Source organism: Acinonyx jubatus, chromosome A1, assembly GCF_027475565.1.
Source record: "Acinonyx jubatus isolate Ajub_Pintada_27869175 chromosome A1, VMU_Ajub_asm_v1.0, whole genome shotgun sequence".
Taxonomy (NCBI): Eukaryota; Metazoa; Chordata; class Mammalia; order Carnivora; family Felidae; genus Acinonyx; species Acinonyx jubatus.
The window spans coordinates 18,174,623-18,193,275 of NC_069380.1; the positions used below are offsets into that span (position 1 = coordinate 18,174,623).

At 45.4% G+C, this 18,653-nt stretch overlaps 1 long non-coding RNA gene across 6 annotated transcripts in view; it reads right to left on the reverse strand.

Moving 5' to 3' along the window:
* Positions 1 to 18,653, reverse strand: part of LOC113600950 (uncharacterized) — a 410,951-nt gene that overhangs the window by 94,840 nt on the left and 297,458 nt on the right. For all 6 annotated transcript variants that reach the window (XR_008295213.1, XR_003422065.2, XR_008295212.1 and 3 more), the window contains one exon: positions 4,742 to 4,850. This is a non-coding gene — a long non-coding RNA (uncharacterized LOC113600950). The remainder of the gene's footprint in view (positions 1 to 4,741; positions 4,851 to 18,653) is intronic.

The following is an 18,653-nucleotide window of genomic DNA, read 5'->3' on the forward strand; positions in this document are numbered from 1 at the left end:
CATGTGCTCAAGTAGACCAGGGGCTGGAGCAGAGGAGGATTAGCCAGAGAGGCTAAATACAGCATCCATGGGATGTAGGATTCCGGACTGTTAGTTGAGTCATATTGGCTATGGTTCAAATTCCTATAACCAGCCACACAACCTTGGGTAGTCTGACCTTGGGTCAGAGTCATCTCCAGTGAAAAAAAGAGAGTAGGACTATCAAGGATGTCAGTGAAGTTGATTGACACCAGCCCCCATCCCACATCCACACCCGACATCCATAAGCAACCACAGCACTCTGCAAATGAGCCCTGGCCATCCTCAGGATCCTCAAGGCAGCTCTCCAACAGCCACTACTAACTAGTCCAATCACAACATGTATTAAAACTCCTTGGCCATTTTCGAGTTAGATAATTTCTAAAGTGCTCTCCAGCTCTGGCATTTAATATTCTACGATTCTAATATAGATCAGTTGCTAAGGACCAAGGGAGACCTGGACTCCCCACTTCAAACTCCTAAGGCTGGAGAAGGACAAAACTACCTGGTGGAAAAGGCAGACGGAACTGAACCTTCATGACTTAATCCCAGTAATCAACAATAGTTCCACTAGGAATTCAAATCAGGAAAAAAGTAAAGCTCCCTGCTCACCAGAAGTCCTGACAAACCACCTGAGCACATTACAGATGCTTCACTGGGTGTTTCATGATCCTTGATGTGTAGGTAATTGCCTTGAGATTACATAGATAAGCAGTCTGGGATTGGGGCAGGAAGCAATGGTGCAGATAAACTGAGAAATGTTGTAGGTCACTTCCCTAGAGTCCCTGAAATAAGGATTAGCAAACAGGAAATTTAGGAGGGTGTGGTCTCTGGGTTAATACCTGTTGGGAAGGAAGAAAGTAGGATTGGCTGGAGGGTAATACTGGACTGTGGACATGGCAAAGGTCTTAGCATGGTGAGCTCTGGAGCTGGGCTGGACTTTCAGAGATGTCCCCAGCTGGGACAAGGGGGGTCAGACTTTTATCTACCTCCATTTGTCTACCAATTATCTGATGGAAGCTGCCCCAGGAAGGGTACAGTCCTTGGGGGAGGAGGCAGTCTTCTAGAGGGCAGTTCCCAGAGAGGACCGACTGTGGAGCACACACAGAGCTGAGGGGATAGTTCAGCCTGGAATGAAGAGTTGCATGGAGCCTGACACATAAGAAAAGAAGCAAATCGGATCTCTTACCTGGATTGTCTCTTTAGGTAACCAGCAGTGCCCCTCAATACTCCTTTATATTGTTGCATTCATATTTATTTATATTCATATTGGCATGGCAGAGACTGTCCTCTGTGCCTTATATAATCTGTAGCTTCTTCAAGCGTTGACCCATGGCCAACATTCTGCTTGCACTCAGCAAAATTATGAATAAATAAATAAATAAATAACCAAGAGTAGGACACATAACTGGTATGGAAGTTTCACTCTGGTAGAGAAATGTCATGAGTAAGTTTAATGTTAATTTTATAGAAAAAAACATAGGTGGAAAAATTCTATTATCCATATAAGTTATGTAGACATAGCATATTAATTTTCTAGGGCTTCCATAACAAAATACCCCAGACTGATGTGGCTTAAAAACCAGATGTTTGCTTTCTCACAGTTGTGGAGTCCGGGAGTCCAAGATCAAGGTGTTGGTAGTTTTGGTTTCTCCTGAGGTCTCTCTCCTTGATTTGCAGGTGGCCACCTTCTCACTGTGTCCTCTTGTTACTTTCCTTTGTGTGCGCTCATCTCTGATGTCTCTTCATCTTAGAAGGACACCAGTTCTTATGGATTAGGATCCTACCCTTATAACCTCAGTTAACCTTAATTACCTCTTTAAAGGCCTCATCTCCAAATACAGCCACATAAGGGGGTAGGGCTTCACCGTATGAATTTGGGGAGAAAAAATTCAGTCCTTACATACAGTTTAGAAAAATCATTTTAACACACTCTACCCATTAGTCAATGGATGAATGAATGGTAGAATGTAAAATTTATATAAAGGGGCCATTAAAAATACACTTTGAGATTTTTTGGTCTCCCTTTGTTTTCGCTTCATTGTAGGAATTCTATTGGTTGGATTCAGATTTGGAAAACATAGAAAGTTCAAGTTAAAAACAAAAAATCACCCACATTCCTATCTCCCATCAAAAAAATTAACATCTGACATATTTCCTTCCAGTCATTTTTCTCTGCTACACAAGAATTTCTTTTATGGATCCAATCATATTATATATACATCTTGTATGTACATTTTTCCTACATTTTATAATTTTATCCCTCCTCAATTAAAAAAAAATTTTAGTGTTTATTTATTTTTGAGAAAGAGAGCGTGAGGGGAGCAGGGGCAGAGAGAGAGAGGGAGACACAGAATCCGAAGCAGGTTCCAGGCTCTGAGCTGTCAGCACAGCCCAACACGGGGCCTGAACTCATGAACCATGAGACCGTGGCCTGAGCAGAAGTTGGACGCTTAACCGACTGAGCCACCTGGGCGTCCCTATTGTTCCTCAATTTTAAAGGAAAGACAATACATCCACGGTCTAATTGTCTGATGTTTTATTTTATGAACTCCTACACCAACTATTTGCCTGTGAATATTTTCTTGAACATCTGGCTTCCTAAAACTTTTCCTTTTTATACCATTTCCTTCTCCTCCCTTGTCGTGCAAATTTTCAGCATTCTTTTAGGCCAATTTCAAGCCCCCTTGAGTAAAGGCTTCCCCAGCATGTCTGGGGCATAATAAGCTGGGCTTCCTTTGGATTTGTATCACATGCTTTCTATATTATTTGCTTAATCCTGTTCTTCTTATGGTAGATCTTGAACCACTGTCATGCTGTGTTTTTTGTTTTAAGCCTTTACTTCCCAAATGACTGCAAGCCTCTTGAGTACAAGGACAGCATCTTATATGCCTCATATGCTATGGACACTTGTTCTCACTGATCGATTGGCTGGTTGATTGATTAGCTTGCTGCTTTTGGTTTGCTGTTTTCTGAAAAATGAAGACTCGAGGCCCAGTTGTCTGTGGAAATAACTTTTCCCCCTACTTATCCTTTGGAGGGTACTGGTTTGTGGCATTTCCGCAGCAGGACTAAATTGGATGTATTGTGTTCCTTTGTGCTATCCTGATTTTCCTGCTCTGTGTGCCTCGACAGCAGGATAGTTCTATTATGGTATATTTTATTGTGTTTTTATAATGGTTTAATTACTGTGTATGGGCTTCTAACTGAGAACTGGGGAGAGGGTAAATTCTCTAAAAAAAATGTGCTATTATCAGTGACATTAATATGCTGCCAGGTTCAGCTGTGTCTCCATTGCAAAGACTCACATTAAAATTCAAAGTGTTGCCAAATATATGTTACAGGTAAAGAATCTATTTTAAATTCCTTTAGAGGGTGAATTAAGCTGCAGTCAAAACATGTCCCAGAAAGAGGAACTTTGATGTTCTGATGAGCTCTCTACTCTATGCCAGTCTATCCAAATATGTTTTCTGTCTGTGCAGTAGAAAACAGCACAGTTCAATGCCCAGAGACATCTAGAAAGAAGGTATTCTTTATGTGTAATCTGGCCAAAAAGCCCCATAGATGATCATTACTAAAACCAAACTTACCAGTATTTAAAATGTACACAAAGGTGTATTTGGCTCATTAGAATGGGTGTAATACATTGCTATAAATGGCTAACAGACCAACCCCAAATGACTTTCAATATCTATTTATTTTTAATGAGAGAGAGAGACATAGAGCATGAGCAGGGGAGGGACAGAAAGAGAAGGAGACAGAGAATCCCAAGCAGGAGCCACACTGACAGCACAGAGCCCGATGTGGGACCTGAACCCACAAACTGTGAGATCATGACCTGAACTGAAGTCAGATGCCTAACCAACTGAGCCACCCAGGTGCCCCACCAAATGACTTTCAATATTTAAAACTGGGGTGGGGGAGAAAAGAGGGAAATGGGGGAAGGTAGGAGGAAAGCAGGCAGGCAGGCAGGCAGGAAGGGGCCCATATATATGCATATATCCATAATGTCAGAGAAATCTGCCATTTTGTTAGCTTTTCCTTTGAAACTTTATTAAATTTAAATTACAGGTCACATGAACCATAATAAGTACAATCAGCAAAGTGAAGGGCATCATTTTTTATATTGCTGCTTTGATACAACTATTATGGTGAAAGAATAATTTGTCATGTTTAAAAATCTTTCAGTTTTTATTTTATTTTTTTTTTTAATTAAAAAAAATTTTTTTAATGTTTTTATTTATTTTTGAGACAGAGAGAGACAGAGCATGAACGGGGGAGGGTCAGAGAGAGGGAGACACAGAATCCGAAGCAGGCTCCAGGCTCTGAGCTGTCAGCGCAGAGCCCGACGTGGGGCTCGAACTCACAGACTGTGAGATCGTGACCTGAGCTGAAGTCGACGCTTAACCAACTGAGCCACCCAGGCGCCCCTCAGCTATTATTTTAAACAACGAATGGGAAAGCGAATAACCTCGTGCCTCCCAACAGACCATCCATTCCATCACCCTTGAAACTCAGACTCCCACTCCCATTCAAAGACAGAGGAGTTTCAGGAAGGGGATAAGTGGGGCACACGTTACCGGCTTTAAAAAAGGACGCATCCGATGCCATCCTTTTGTGCAAGTCACAGTGGAATGCCATTTCTGGACCCTAGTCTGAATAGGAACGTTGAAATGATTGCTCTGATAATTTTGTGGAAAGAACAAAAAGTCATTTCACTTACCTATATCCATGCTGAGAGTCATGTGTGCAGGAATTTTGCCAGTCGGTTGCTTCAGCCCTTTCCAGGTGCAGACATCAACCAGATGTTCCAGTGTTCTCATGGGGCAGGCCTACACGAGAGTGAGAGGAAGGTGACGATGCAGGGCAGCAGGAGTGAAGACAAGAAAAAGCAGTGGCTTAGCAAGGGTGGCCGGGCCAGGGCCAGAGCAGCGTGTCTGCACCTCCTCTCCCTAAACAGGAGCTGGAAGGAGGATAAACCCACAAGGAAAGAGGCCTGTGGTCCTGTCAGGGAGGGCCGATTAAAGTACTTGGCTTGGGTGCAAAATTTAAGGGGTGCCCCAAACTCAGCAATCGAGACAAACGTCTGTTTTTAGTAATGTTTTCTAAAAAATCAAAATCAATGCAAAAACTCCCTAATAAACAGATTATCAAACTTTTGGATAGATCCAGCCCTGCATTTATACTACCCTGCCTCATTGGTCTCATTCTAACTCCAGCCCTGGGTCTCCTGGTCCACCTTCAACAAATTTAAAGATAGTCTCTCAGTAAAGAAATAAAATGAAAAACTCTGAAAGGTCATCTTTGCAGTGCTCACATAGACTGTCCTTGACTCTGTGCCTGAGGGAAAGGCCCCAATGGCCGAGAAAAGAGGTAGAAACAGAGACAGAAGACCTCAGTAGGAGTTAGCAGGAGATGAGAGAATGGGTAGACCCAAGGACCTAAGCACAGTTTCAAATCTGACTTAGGAAACAGAATGGATTGGTGCTGAATTAAGACTCCAGAAGCAAGAACGTGCGTCGCGGGGGAACCCTAGTCTTCCAGACTCTCAGAATATATGCATCTCTTACTGGGCTCAGTCCACACCTCAAATCACCTAGCTATTTGGGATTTTGCTAATCCCCCATGTCCTAGACCATATGATCAACAAACCTTTCCTGGGGAAAAAGTAATAATGAAAGGAAAGAGAAAGAAGAGAAAACGAGGACAGGTGGAAAGTAACTGTGGCTGCCTGTCACCACTAACACTAACTTGGAAATTAGGTAAGTAATATGTATTTAATACACAATGGATCAATATCAATAGCATTCAAAGTCAACCTTGAAGTGAAAATATATCTCAGGAGAGCAAGATTTAATTGTACCTCTAGTGTGTGTGAGTATATGTGTGTGTGTGTGTGTGTGTGTGTGTGTGTGTGTGTGTGTGTAGCTTATGAATGACAAACATTCTCTTCTTGACCAAACTGTCTCTACTCAGGCTCCTCTGAGTAATTTCAGCTGGGTCTGACTTTTGAGCTTCCATGTTCCTCTGTGCATTGTCCAGTTTTAGGAGGAGTCCTGAGAAGTCAGTTTAACCGGAACCCCCCCCCCATCCTCAATATCTGATCACCTCAACATCTGATTGTGTTCCTCATCGCCCACCATTCCCCAGGTGATGTCTGGTCATTTGGCCTGCCTTCAGCAAGAATCCTGTTAGGTCAGCCTACCCAGAATCCCCCCTGACCGCTGATGTTCCCTCTTAGTAATTTTCCATCCTCCAACCCCCAGCCCAGTCTTTGACTATAAATTCCCACTTGCCGAGTTGAGTCCAATCTCTCTCCCTCAGCGCTAGAACCCATTTCAGTGGTCCCCACACCCATTGCAAACACCCCTCGGGTAAAGTCTTTAACAAGCATCATTGAATAATTTTTTCCTTCGCATGAACCTGGGCTGGTCTGTATGGAAAAGACAGCTTTGCTGGAGGGCATCAAAAGAGGGAACGTTATTTCTTTACAACCTGTCGCACAGTAAGCAGGTAGAAAGCACTCATAGATCTAAATGACAAGATCTGGGCAAATAAATAAAAGAAGTTTTGTTTAGGTGACTTATATCTTGGATTTCTATTGTTATAGTAATAGGATTTTTGAAAAAAGTTACAAATATATCAATAATAAGAAGGCTTGGTCAGCAATGGAAGCATAGGAGAAGGAGGTTAACAGGCAAACACAGGTGCAACCAATAAGAAACAGTGTCTTAGTCACTCTTTCTGCATAATAAGTAAACTAACCCATAAAAAATAAACTAACCCAAAACTTAACGGCCTAAAACAACACCTATGTTATCATGCTCATGGATTCTTTTTTTTTTTTTAAGGTTTATTCATTTTTGAGAGAGAGCGCATGAACGGGGGACAGAGGATCCAAAGGGGTCTCTGTGCCGAGAGCAGCAAGCCCGACGCGGGGCTCAAACTCACAAACCGTAAGATCATGACCTGAGCTGAAGTCAGATGCTCAACAGGCTGAACCACCCAGGTACCCCACGCTCATGGATTGTGTGGGTCAAGTATTTGGACTGAGCACAACAGGGACAGCTTGTCTTTGCTCCATGAGGTGCGGGACATCAGCTGGGAAGACCTGAACGTCGGGGCTGCCTCCACGGCTGGGAACTGGAATCGTCTGGAGGCTCCTTCTCGTACACTTTGCCTATAAGGAGGGTGAGGGTGGTTACATTTCTCATTGTTCTTGAAGAAAATGGCTGTTCTGTTTTAAGCATCATTCTCTCCAGAAGACTGTTAGCGTGCATCACTGTAGTGTCCCTTCCCAGGCCTGAGCGTCACATCCATCCAGTCAAGGACACAAGGCTTAGGCCAACCCCTGGCCCAAGTCAATTTGCCACCATCAATATCTCCCTGTGGGCCTGGCTGGAGACACCAGCTGACCTACCCCAACCATAAGCCTTGACAATGCTGGATACCATGTGAGTGATTTTTTTTTTCCTTCTGAAACCAAGAATAAAGTGAAGGGGTAGAAATCAAAACAGAGGAGAGGAAGCCATGAATCAAAACGGAAACCTAAGGAAAAGGGACAGAGGCATTGACTGGAAGAAAAAAGGCAGCAAAGAATAAACGAATAAAATGATGTCCCAGTGACGGGACAGCTCATGAAGTTTTTTCCGACGCAGCCCATGGTGACCCACTCTGCACCACTGCTTTTAGCCTGTGGAACAGTCCCACCACCGCCAGCTGCCTCCCCATCGCACCTTCCTGACTTCAGACTGGAAGGTCCCAGCGAGGCGTGAACCTCGTGGATGGAGCACATTGCTCGTGCCATCAAACAACCCAGGAGCAGCCCCTGCAGGGTCTCCGGCCACTAGGTTTACCGCACAGCGACCCTTGCCCCGCTCCACAGGTGCATTATTTAGTTATCAAAGACGTACACAGGACTGAGTCCATACTGGGCAGTGGCCTGAGTGCTTTGCGAATATTAGCTCAGTTAATCCTCGCAACCAGGCTGGGAGGAGGAGCATTATTGTTATTTGTATCTTCCAGATGAGGAAGCTGAGACAGATGAGATCATTTATTGTCCAGATGCACCCAGACAGGAGGCGGTAAGGCCAGGATTCAAACCCAAGCCAGCGGCTCCAGATTCCCTCCCTGCAGCCCACGGTCTGTCCTCCCCCTGCCCCACCCCAACCATCTGCCTCTTCTGTTCCTGCTTTTCAGTCCCAGAGCAGAACGCCCAGGGTCACTGTGGCAGTTTGCAAATCTTGCTAGGGGACTGGGAACTCTTTCTGCTGTGTTCTTCAGACTCCAGTCCTCATAGACGACCATGACCTCTGGTTGTGGGCATGTGGGTAAGATGGGGTGGGGGCAGGAGTAGGGCAGCCAGAAAAAATACAGAATGCCTCGTTCAATTTGAATGACCAACAAATGCCTTTCTTTAGTACAAGTTATGTGTCATGCAGTATTTGAAACATTCTTACACTAAAAAAAAAATACGTTTGTTATTTACATTCTGATTTAACTGGGCATTTTGTATTTTTCTTTTCTAAATCTGGCAATCCCAAATGTGGGCTCCTGCGAATCTCTAAAATGCTGGGTGAGGACACAACTAGGAGGGCAGGTGGGCTCAGCATTGGGATGCAGGTGGTGGCCAGCGCTCTGGGGAACCTGGGGAGCTGACCCCTATGCTAAAAGAGGCAGTTTCCCCTGGCCCAGACAGAGGCGGTCCTCCGGCCACGACAGGGCACAGGACAAAAATCAAAGTGAGCTCCCACGTCCCACCGTGCTGTTCCATAGGCTTGTGCCTTACCCTTGGCGAGCAGCTCCCGTGCCCCACAGCTGTGTATTTTGAAAAATGTCAGGCCTGCGGCAAAGTTGCCATAATAATACAACAGATACTCATTTTGTCACATCTCTACATACACGTGCACGCGTGTGCACAGAAGCACACGTGTGTGTTCATCTGTTTGAGGAACCATTTGAGAGTTCGTGGCAGATGTTGAGACATTTCATCCCTAAATACTTCCGCGTGTACCTCCTAGGAACAAGGGCATTCTCCTACGTAGCCACAACACCATGACCACACTCAGGAAATGTACCATTAACACCATTCCACTAGCTTATATAAAGTCCACACTCAAATTCCTCCCCTTGTCCCAATAACGTGTGTGTGTGTTTATACGTACACAACTATATGTACACAAATATACATATACATAATGTCACATTAATATATAATATGTCACATATATTTGTGTATTTATACACTATATATTTGTGTATATGCATCGGTGTGTGTATATATATACACACATATGCATGACGTATAGGTACACGCAATTGGAGGAATTTGCATATGGACTTTGTATATGTATATATACATACATACACACCTTATTAATATATATTACTAATTTAACACAATAAAATTTTATTCATTTTTGTTTTTGATCCAAGATCAATCAAGGATCCCAAACCCACTTAACTGTGCATTCCTTGAGTTCCCTTTAATCCAGAACAACCTTTTCAGTGTGCCTACCGCATGCCAGACAGAGCGCAAGTGGCTTGGCATATCTTATCTAATTTCATCCCTGTGGAGTAGAGGGTTATCTCCTTTCACAAACAAGGAAACTGAAGCTTACTCATGTTAAGTAACTTAGCCAGGGTCACGTGGATAGTCAACGCCGTGGCCAGTATTTGAACCCAACCCCGACTCCAAAGGCCGCCCCCTGTTCTTTATACTGCGCTGAGCTCTGTCTTCAGGAGGTGATACTGAAAGTGTGATACTGACGTTGGAACCTGAGAACTATTCCAGGTGGTGAGAGCAAGTTCCACGGAATACACAATACTTGAAGAGAGAAGCTGGTCAGCTTAGCTAGGGAGACAGTGTAGAGTCAAGTTCAGGAAGTCACATAGACCTGGGTTCAGGGGTGGATCCTTCTGTTTCCCAGCTACTGGGATCGCCTTCTGTTTCGCCTTCACTTCCTAGAACCTCCTCCCCCACCCGTCACATGAGAGGGACCATAGTGACCTCATCGGATTCTTGTGGGACTCTATTAAATATTCACGTTAAGTTCCTAGCCCTTAGCTGACCCGGCACACGCCAGGCGCTCGATAAAGGGCAGTTACTACTCTTACAAGGTGAGGCATTGCCCGACGGCTGCCACCCACAGAAGCCCCAGGAAGGAGCAGCTGTGCCAGCAGCTAGGAGCCACCAAGATGAAGAGGAATGGGATTCACTGATTTTGAACATTCACGCGTGTGGGTTCCGCCACAGGAGGAGGGGGACGGCTGTGGGGAATCGGGGGATTCAGTCCGCATTGCTGGAAATGGTGAGATGAGCCCCCCGTTCCTGACTAGAGCTCCCTTCCGGAGGAGCAGACAGGGAGGGAGGTCAGGTGGGGACATCCTATCGCAGGAGGGCTCCTGCCCAGCCTCACTAGAGAGGCCGAGGGTCTCCTCATGTCTCCAGCATCCCTGGTGACCTCCCCAGAGTATGGAAGCCCAGTGTCTTTGGGGCAGGTGGGAGGGGGCTGAATTGTGTTCCCCTCAAAATTCACATGTTGAAGCCCTAGTCTCAGTACCTCAGACTGTGACTAAATTTGGACATGGGGCCTTTAAAGTGATGATTAAGTTAAAATGGGGCCTTTCGGAGGGGGACCCTGACGCAGTCTGATCTGTGTCCTTACAAGAAGAGATTAGCGCCCAGGGAAGGCCGCGTGAGCACATGGGGAGAAGAAGGTCACCCACAAGCCGAGTGTGGGCAGGGGGGGACCTCAAAAGAAACCACATCTGCCAGCACCTTGATTTGGCACTCCTGGGCCTCCAGGACTGTGACAAAATCCATTTTCACTGTTTAAGCACCCAGCCTGTGGTACTTTGTTATAGCAGCCCTGCCTAACTAATACACAGGTCCTCGTGTTCACAGAGGCAGGGGGACCTAGTGAAAGGAAGAGACAGCTAGACAGAGATTTGGGCATGGCCTTCAGGCAGGAACGCCCAGGGCTTCTCTGCTCTGCAGAGAGGTAGGGGGCATTGCACCTGGTCCCTGAGCCAAGACTCAAGAAGCGGAGGTTTTTACCTCTCTCGGCTACCCCCCCCCCCAAACCCTACCGGGCAGAAGCAAGGGGTAGGCCAGCTTGCAGACTGCCCGTAGGCAAGTCCTCAGCCTGGCTCACGACTCCTCTGCGAAATGAGAGCATGCAATTCACCGATTCTTCAGGCTTGTCATCTGACATCCTAGGGTTCCTGCAGCTGGGAACGGGAGTGAGCTGGTTGTCGTATGGACAAGGCGGTTCGGTAGTTTGAATGCGCCATTATTTCTGGGGAGAACTGGGCATGTGCTGCGTGAGAGCCAATGAACCGGACAACTGGAGCCAGGCTCCGCGCATGGCTTGAGTTGGCTCTCTCTTTCTCCGAGGAAAAAGTTGCTTGACAAGTCAGGGCCATACTGGGGCCAGCCGCGGGGTCGCTGTTCTCCTGGACGCTGGGCCCATCTGATTGTGTGACACTGGCAGTGTGGAGTGACCTCTTCTTTGTCACAGAGAGCCACATGGCCTCAGGGGACACGGAGAGCCTAGCCTCTCCAGGGACGCTGCCAGGCCACCCAGGAAGCCAGAATGTTAAAAAGCTGCTACAAGAGACCAGGACAGCAGTGGCAGCGACAGCCACACACGCTTCAGCGCGAGCAGAGACCGGCTCCCCATCTCCCTTGAGGGGGCAGCAATGTTATATGGTCCCGGCCTCCTGCCCACACCCATTTCCTCAAGACGGAGGAGGCCCTCCCTCCACGATCACAGAGCACTTCCCGGCCTCACTCCAGCCCGTGCCACCGTGGACGACGGGCTCAGGGTGGTAGGGCGGGCAGCTTCGCTGTGATTCTCTCGCAAGTAACTAAGAGTTGATTTTTATTTCAATAAAGCCCATTGTCAGGCTTCAAAAGACGCAGGAAACCCCACACGTCTAAGACCATCTCTCCGATCTCTGGTTTACTATTAACCACTTATCTCTCTCACACCTCAGACCATCCTGTGTCAAGGGGGTGTGACCTGGGTAGAATTAGTCTCCCCGGAGAGTCAGGAAAATGAGTCACCGAACACTGATATGGTTTATCCAGTGACACAGGGCACAACCAAACCTGAGTAGGACTCAGATGGCATCTCCAAACCCGTGAGTCAAGGTTCCTGCTCCCATAGGAGGTACGTGTTTGGCCTATTTTCTCCTGAAGTTTTTATCATATTATTGCATTTTTTAAAAAAATTTTTTAACGTTTATTTTTATTTTTGAGACAGAGAGAGACAGAGCACGAGCAGGGGAGGGGCAGACAGAGAGGGAGACAGAGAATCCGAAGCAGGCTCCAGGCTCCGAGCTGTCAGCCCAGAGCCCGACGCAGGGCTTGAACCCACGAACCATGATATCGTGACCTGAGCCGAAGTCGGACGCTCAACAGACTGAGCCACCCAGGCGCCCCCATATGATTGCCTTTTTTTTTTCATTATTTGTCATTTCATCATCCAAAACCTTTTATTAAAAATACATTGCATTTTTTAAATTTTGTTACCCAAGACACTGTATCTGTTCCACGTGACCAATAAAATGTACATGTTCAAATAATTGAGAAATTTTTCCCCATTTTTCCTCGTGCAATCGATGTGCATCTGGACGGGTGGCACCGGGCACACTTAAAATAAGGAGAAATAAATAGCTCTGAGATGTGACAACATATGTATTTGCTCAAGAGTGAATGGCGCAGATCTGCGTTTCATTTTTACAGCATTTCATCAGACATATGGTAAACCATGCTAGGTGATTTTTATTTAAAAAGTCAGCCATGCCAAATGCAGAACTGAAAGGCACATGCAGACAGACATCCTGGGCTCCGTGGGAACAAGATCATTCCCATTCCTGGGGATGTCATTACTGATATCTGAAGGGCAATCTGAAGTTTTCAGAGGGATTGCCAGTTTCTGATACGTAGCTCCACGAGCTTGGTGAAAAGTAGAGGTCCCAGCTGCCTCCGTTTAACACCCCGCCCTTCAGAGCTCAAGGCTGCAGGTAAAATGATCCCAGGTTGAGAGCCCCGAATTGCCTCTTCCGCTCACATCCCCCCCTCCCCCGCATCCCTTTTTCATAAGCTGCTTTTGCCAAGGAAACCAAGAGTGGGTGTCCCAGGTGGATAATTGACGATTTTAGCATCTTTCCCAGCTCCTCATTTTCCCTTTTAGTTTCCTGATTAGGTCTCAGATGAGCCTATTTGCCTGCGGGGCTGCAGAAGTGTCTGTGAAGCAAGTGTGGGAAGAGGGAGGGCCTGCTGGCACCTTCCCTGCACAGACCTGAGACGACAAGCGCCTTCTCCCGGACTGGAAACCCCTGAGGTCGGGAAATCCTGCGGGCGTCCAGCACAGCCAAGTGCCTTATGGGCGCGTCTAACTTATATGCATGAAACTATGGGTGCTCAGCAAAAAAAGAAAAAAGAGAGAGACAGAGACATGGAGGCCGGGAAGAGGGAAGCAGGAGATCGATTTAGTATGAACTCTTTATCATTCCCTCCACATTACTGCATGTATTATTAAATATTTATACAAGAGTATTACTGCGCAGCTTTATGTGTGCAAACCATATATACTGCTATCTACTTTCAGATGCTATAAGGTGTTTTCCATAGTGAGTTTGAGCATCCTTGATCTCTGCCTCCTCTAACTGACTTTGGGACTCAATTTCCTTAAAAGATGCAATTCCACATTTGTAGGTATAAAAGGTAGTTTAATTGTGCTAAGTGACTAGAATTATTAACCCCAAAATTATTAAACTGAAGGACCCAGGGTCTGAGTTTAATGTCTGATCACAGACATTCAACAAAGAAGAAAAGGATGGAAGGGTAAGATGGGGACTTCAGTAGAAACTGGATCTGAAGTTACACCTGCCATCCCAGGAAACAAGGAGCTTACTGTGGGTGTCTTATCTTGGCCAAGGGCTGAGACAGGGCAGGAATAAAAATCTCGGGAGCACAGCAGGATCTCAGAACTCAGAATCTAAAGCGATTGTTTGTGCACACCCCCCCCCCCCCCACCGCCGCTCGCCTTGTGATCTTCACTGCCATTGTCATCAACGTTTACTGAGTGGCTTCTCAAGCCTGACAGAGGAGACTGTGGGCCAGTGTCCAGGGTGAGGGTCATGTGGTTTCAAGGAACTAAGCAGTTCAAATCACAAGAGGGTTTATTACAGAAAATCGGCAAGCAGCACAGCTAGGCTTTGGGCCAACTGGGAGGTCATCGGGCAGAGAGCTCTCTGCTTCCCTGAGGCCACATCATCTCTCACTTCTGATTGACGTCCCCTCTCTGCAGGCCCGCTCAGTGCCCACTGACCACTCGCCTGGCCAGTCCTGAAATGGAAGCCCTGGCCACCAAGTCTAGATGGCCTTCCAACTTCGGAGACTACCACCAGTTGAGTCCTGGCCTCTTGTGTCTCTTAGTTGAAATGCCTCCAACAGAAAGCAGGAGGAAGAGATATACAGAAGCAAGGCACGTCACAGGCCAGAGGCACTCTTCCACTCTGTGGTCAGAACAGAGCTGACACACACGTTACAAGAGCAGCCACCCTGTCACCCCTTTCAGATGGGGCTGCAGGTGGGAGGGAGTCCAAATTACCCTGGGAAGGGAGTTTGGCCACAGCAGGGCAGTAGGCCAACACAGCCGCTAGAGTCAAGAACAGAGGCACCTCAGGGGATGAACAGAAGCCTCCAAGACTAAGGAAATTCTAGAGCACCTCCTGAAATGAACAAGTTGACACTCTCTACATACTCAATAATAATAGAATATTCATTGACTTTTTCCAAAGCGCAAATATCTGGGCTTTTCATCTTTTCCCATGTTCTAAGTATTGTGCAAATGCTGACAGGCATTATCGCATTTAATCCCCACCATCCTATGAGGTATTACTACCCCAAATTACAGTTAAGGGATCTGAGTCTCAGAGATGATAATGATCTTGCCCAAATTTACAGAGTCAGTAAGTGGCAAAACAGGGACACAAACCCAGAACCTGATTACCTACCTCTATGAGTTTTAGTATGGGTTTCCTTTTATTTGGCCTAGTTTCTTTGAGGGCTTAAATAAAGAGGGAATAAACTAAACTCCACAGCATTTCTACAGTCTTCTCTAAAAAGTTCGTAAAAGAAGATATAGGTACTATCATTCATATTGAAGGTTCTCTAATATTTAGTGTCACAAAGATTTTTATAATGTTCGACCTAAATGTCCAGAAAGCACTTAAAACTTACTTCATTAATATCATCAGAAATCAGCTACCTGAACACCTGATATGTGCAAACTCCTGCCCCGGCAAGGAGTCTAGGGAAGATTGGAAAGGTCAGAATCCTGTCCTCTGCACAATGTCCCTTCAGGCACCAAAGTCATTGGGTTCCCTGCCTTCTTTCATTTCTACAGGAGAAACTGAAGGACTGTAGTTTCCCCAGTCCACCTTCCAGTCTCTGAATCATGTTCATTTGCCTTCTCTGGATTTTCTCCAAATCCTTTCTTGATCACTTCGCCTTACCTAAGAGGTGAGGCCAGAAGGAATGTAGTACTCTAAGAGAGATCTGACAGAAGCTAGTCAGGGTGAGATGGTCAGCTTAAAGTTCCCTCATGGTGAATGCTCATATGGATTCCAGTGCTATAATTGCCTTTTTCTTAATAAGAGCAAAACACAGCTGGCTTAATGTTTAGCTTGTGTACCACTACAGACCCTGGCTTTTTTTCTTCCATACTTGTATATTGCCAGCTCCTTCCTGGCCTGTTTTTGTGGTGTTCTCTTCATTCCCACACAAATTTCCCAGCCCTGTCTCCATTACGTGGCATCCTGTTTTAAACCTTTCACCTTCAGCAACTGGCCAGAAACACTTCTGATTTTAATTTTCTGTTTTATTTATTTTTTCTTTCTTTCTTGCCATAGACTCTTTTAATTTTGGAGGCTTTTTAGAAATGACTAGTTCTATCTAGTCCTGTGCCTTATAAGGGACCCGTAGCTGCCCATTTCATCTTTAAAAAGCAGCAAGGAAGGAGTAACCACAATTTCTTTCAGTAAGCAGTGTTCGGGAGAGGAGTATCTGTAATGTGCCAAGCAGTGGATTCGGTACTTTAAATACATTTTTAAATTAACTTCTTGAAATGTCCTGGTGATCTGGGCTTTATCATTAGAATTTCACAGATGGGGAAGCTAAAGATCAGAGAGAGAGATTTAAGTCACTTGTCTAAGTCCACAATATCAACAAGAAGTAGAATGGGAATTTTTTTTTAATCTCATTTTTTTTATTATATGAAATTTATTGTCAAATTAGTTTCCAGACAACACCCAGTGCTCATCCCAAAAGATGCCCTCTTCAGTGCCCATCACCCCCCTTCCCCTCCCTCCACCCCCCATCAACCCTCAGTTTGTTCTCAGGTTTTAAGAGTCTCTTCTGCTTTGGCTCTCTCTCTAGAGTGGGACTTTAAACACAGTTTGGCCTCCAAAAGTGGTCTCCAAAGGCCATGCTTATTAATCCTTTTCTATATTTACTCTTTCTCACTATCAGAACATTTCTCTTTGGCAGACTTAGGTTTTTGTTTTCTGTTTTTTGTTTTTAAATCTTAGCTCTATCATCAATGTGTCGTCAGATGGGTCAGGTAAATCATTCCACCTCCTTGTGTTTGTTTTCTCACCTTAACAACAGGGATAATAACATTCATCTTACCTGCCCCGTAAGTAAGGATCCACGTCAAAGTACTTTGGAAAATGCACAGCCTAAACAAGTGTGAGTTTATTATTATGGTTGTTATTACTGATCTTGAGCATGGCCCAACGTGGGGCTCAGAAGGCCGCTCCTAAGGATTTGAGGCTACTCATGTGGGCAAAGAAATGGATTTGTTAGAAGACACATGTGACTCTCCTAATAAAGTACCATATCAGTTGAGATATTTCCATCTGCCAGGATGAAATACCCCTGACTCAACTGCCACAAACAACCAGGGAGGTATTCACCCTCTAAGAAGTTCCAACTCAGGGCAGCTCCAACGTGAGTTAATTCGTGGGCTCCTTGAGGTCATCCGTAGCCAAAGGTCCTCCTGTCTTTCAGCTCCGCCCTCCTCAACAGGTTGGCTGGTGTTCAAGCTAACTCATTTCAGGGAAGCAAGATGGCAGTCACTAGCACCATATGTAAGCACCTACAACCAGCAGAAGCTGGAGGTGCCCACCTCTTCCTGGTGGTCTCAATTTACAAGCAAAATAAATCTTTGCCAGGCACTATCACCTCCCAGCAGACATTCTTTCCTATCTCACTGGGCAAAACTGCACCACATGCTCTCGCCTGCATAGAACATGGGATGACCGGGACCGATTTCCTGAAACATTTGGCCGTGGTTGGGCAGGTGGGTTATCCAAATAAAACCAAGCTTCTGCTAATAAGGGTGAAAGGGAGAATCACTGTTGGTAAGCAACCAACAATTTCTGCTTTAGAAAATGAATTAAATCCATTGACTAGAACTGATGCTGGTCTCTCCAATGGTCAGGGAATGTCTAAAAGAGAAGCCAGCACAGTATTCTCCCCTCCTCCCCACCCCCCACTTTCATTTAATTGCAACCCGGTTCTAGTTTAAAGTATTCAATTTCATTCCACATTCACAGACTTTCAGATCCTTCTTCTGTCTCCCTGGGTCTCTCACTTTCTCTTTATTTTGGACACAGCTTGTAGTAATCAGTGCCAGAATGCTGAAGGGCTGCTAACGTTTTCTTTTCTAGGCTTTCCCAAGTGAAACAGAGAAAAGAGCTTTAGGATGGGAAGGCTCTTCAACTGGCCTTCATTAAACTAAGCTGGAAGTTTCTCTGTGCCTCCTTTCCAAATCACATCACCCTCAGCAAGACAAATGGTTATTACCTTCCCAGCAGATTTAGTCTCTAATGAACAATATCCCTCCTGTATTCCAGAAGAGAAGACACTTGTTCTGAAAGAGCAGCATGGAGTCACTTGGTGTGCGGGCATTTCTGGATTTAGTTCAGTGGTCTGTGAATCACAGCGATTGGTGCCTTCCAGGAGAAAAGCTCTAACAGTCCAGATGAACCTCAAGGTTAATTATATAACAAGAAGTAATCACTGTTCAGAAGTAATTATCGGGTTGTGCACCCATAGATGCTGAGTCTCAACTCAAGAATATTTTTAGCTTTGGAGTCCACTGGCTTTTCCTGTCTTTCTCTCCCTCTGTTTACCCTAAAATTAACATTAATCAACATTTGGCTCCAAGCACACTGTGTTTCTAACCATGTAATTATAACAAATCTACACACACACACACACACACACACACACACACACACTTATTTATTTATTTATTTATTTATTTGTGTGTGTGTGTGTGTGTGTGTGTGTGTGTGTGTGTGTGTCTAAGTTTGACCTTAAATACCCAGCTTCTCTCTCTGAGTCAAGATCAGTGTTTGCAGCAGTGAGCTTATCAGGTGCTGGAATCCAGGGATACTTTAAAGAGAAACCTTGTCTCCAATTCTATGTGTTCACAACACAGAGATTGCCATAGCCCACACTTGCAGGAAATTTCACCCAATGGAGCTGAGAGGAACATATTTAGGCGTTGTGTTATGGGGAGATTATATGGCACAAAAGCAATAATATTTCA